Genomic DNA, 3179 nt, shown 5'->3' on the forward strand with positions numbered 1-3179 from the left:
TTGATTCATTCTATGATTGTTATGGTTGGTTCAAGTTATTTTATGTGCAGTTTTTTTTGGTTTTATGATACTAGAAATCTTTTTTCTATTAAGCTATGGTGAATTCATTTGCAGCAAACATGGGTGACTGGGTTTTTGTTGTTAGGCCGACTTCCTCTTCTTGTTACCTCAATACTTTAGGGGCTAGATATGGATAAATTTTTGACAATATTTCTTGTAAAATAGATGTTTTATTTGATTCTCAACTTTGGCATTCTCATTTCTAGGTTTAGAAAGGAGATACAATAGTTGAATTTCTATGAGCTGTTCAACAACAACTTTCATCTGAGTTCAGAGAGATCTGAATTGCCTTGATAGAAAATTTACTATATGTGAAGGAGGATCTAATTCTACCTCATGTATTCTTGCTTGTCCTTTACCATCAATATGGTTCCACTGAATCAAATTGTCACTTTGGTATTGAGTATTAATCAACTAGAGTATAATGTCACTTGTGAGACTGTCACAAAACTTGTAGAGTGTTAAATCTACTGCAAGGCTTCTATTGGTGATAGATGCTCTATTAAGTAAAAATAGAAAGTTTAGCTCTTACATTTTGGTTTCTTTGATGTACCACTGATGGTAAGAAAATAGAGTATTTATTTAACTTCAGAATTAGTTTTATTATGCTAATATATTTATATTGTGGAATGCAACAACACAACTTTCATGAACTAATAATTAATAAAGCAACAGGAAAAAGTGGACTGGTAATTTTCCTATTGTATTTTTCTTATTTTCTTATAGTAGTTGATGATTTGCATTGTGTGCTATGCTCTCATGATGCCCTGCTTTATTTGTTTGTATTCTAAAATTGTTTGACATTTACTTCCTCTAAAGAAGCTGCAGATATTGAATGATTTTATAATAGATATTATGACCAATTGACGTTTTCAGCTTTTCCACTTTGATGTTCATGAAGGTATTTGGACTATTGTTGATACTACAATAGAGAAGGATGAGGTATTTTCTTTCATATCTATACAGATTCTTTCTATTCAAATGTTTATGGAACAATTTTCTTTATTAGCTAAAGGTATATTTTATTGTAGTCCCATGCTGGTAAGGTCGTTGAATGACATTGGTACGAAAAGAACAAGCACATTTTTCCTGGCTTTAGATGGGAGGCATGCTTCTATCCCATACCCTTACAATTTTTGTGCCTAGTTATTTCACCCTAATTTTATGACAATGACTTGATTCTCTGTAGTGAGACACTGATATGATCAATTTGTTTTATTGTTCAGATATACAATCCGACCAAAAAGTGGGAGCGATACACTATCTGTGAGGATTGAATACAAGCTTTATTGAACACAATGGTAGAATTGTAGTTTTTCATAGCTTGCTTTTCTCAAGATGAGAAAATATTTACAATTATGCACATCTTTAATTCCATATCTTTAGTACTTTTCTAAATGAGCAACTTGGAAGTAACTTATTTTACTTATCATTAAAGGTTGCAACCCTCATTGCTTTATAAGCACTAATTTGCGTAGAGGTGTAAAGAAAAGAATAAGACTAGATATGGGATATATAATGAGACTTTTCATCTTTAAAATAATTTTTTTGGGGGATTTTGTAACAATATTCCTTTAACTATATTTTATTCCCATAAAGGTGCATGGTTGAAAGGCCATTTACCCAAAAAAAAAAAGCGGGACACAGCTAAGATATTGAAATATAGTGAAACATCATTCTCAAGAATTGAGATTCTAATCTTTTTTTCTTTAGGAACACCAAAATTTGCATTAACGCCACTTGCCTTGGTGCAATTAGATGTGACATACTGCAAACGATGCAAATGTACATGAGTAGTACATTTGACCACAATTTTTGACCAAAATTTTTGACCATATTGTGCGATCAACAAATATGAAGTGCCTCATAACCTTGTAAGTATTTCAATATTCTTAGCTTCTTTGAGGCATTCTATAAAATAGTTCACATGCCTTACCTATGATTTGACATTTTGCATGCATCCTGCACTCTCATTTGGCTGATGATGGATTACAGAGAGTGATCTGAAATGATGATGCTAAAAAACACATGCAATCAGATCCAAAACAAATTTGCATTACAAATGGATTTTGGAAATTTGATATTGTTAATTTTGCATGCATGTCTACTAGGAAAATCACAACTTAAATACATATAAATCTATTGTATATATGTTTAAGTTGTGATTTTCCTGGTAGACATGCATGCAAAATTAACAATATCAAATTTCCACAATCCATTTGTAATGCAAGTTCATTTTGGATTTGATTGCATGTGTTTTTTAGCATCATCATTTCAGATCATTCTCTGTAATCCATCATCAGGATGAGAGAGTGTAGGATGCATGCAAAATGTCAAATCATAGGCAAGGCATGTGAACTGTTTTATAGAGTGCCTCAATTTTTTTTGATTGGCAGTTTCCTACCAAGTAGTGGTCAGAAATTTGACCAATGCTTGGCAGTTTCCTACCAAGCATTGGTCAAAATTTTGACCAATGCCTAGAAGTTCTCGATAAAGGATTGGTCAAACTTTCAACCAATTCTTAGAAGTTTTTGACCAAGCGTTGGTTGAAATGTCAACCAATTCCTGGAAGTTTACGAATTGCACCACAAGGCTCTAGAGAGTTTCAACCAACAGATTGGTCAAAATTTTGACAAACCAATAAGTTGGTCAAAATTTTGATGAGAAATACTTTGACCAATTGGTTGGTCCAAATTTTGACCAAATTGAGTCAAAATTTTGATTGATATTGGTTGAAAAATGGGGCCAAATGTACTAGTGTTGGTAGAGAAAGGAATCTCTAAAGTGAAGAAGCTTCCCATTAGAGTGGTATAAGAGCCATAAGATTGTGGCTAATGGTGGTATGCTGTATTCTATTGAGTCAAGTGGATCTTCAAAGATGGTTACCAATGCAAAGTTGGAAAAGGAGGTAGATGAGAAAAATAAGCTCATGGAAGAGAAGACCATGCTTTTTGATGAATTCATAGAGGAGATGAAAGATAAGTTAAAGGAGATGGAAGATGCAACCCAAGATAAGGAAGATGTAGACTTCAACAAAGGTAAAGAGCAGGTGAGTTTGGAGGATGAGATACCTAAACCAAATCCTCCACTTGGTGAACAAGAAGTGCTCATCAAGGACC

General features: G+C 33.2%; 1 pseudogene; it reads left to right on the top strand.

The window, feature by feature from the left end:
* Positions 1-302: 302 nt before the first annotated feature.
* LOC149556199 (protein XAP5 CIRCADIAN TIMEKEEPER-like) lies at positions 303-1337 on the top strand (annotated as a pseudogene).
* The last annotated feature ends 1842 nt before the right edge of the window (positions 1338-3179 follow it).

The sequence above is a fragment of the Cupressus sempervirens genome, chromosome 5, assembly GCF_028749045.1.
Source record: "Cupressus sempervirens isolate cs-2001-9-10 chromosome 5, ASM2874904v1, whole genome shotgun sequence".
Taxonomy (NCBI): domain Eukaryota; kingdom Viridiplantae; phylum Streptophyta; class Pinopsida; order Cupressales; family Cupressaceae; genus Cupressus; species Cupressus sempervirens.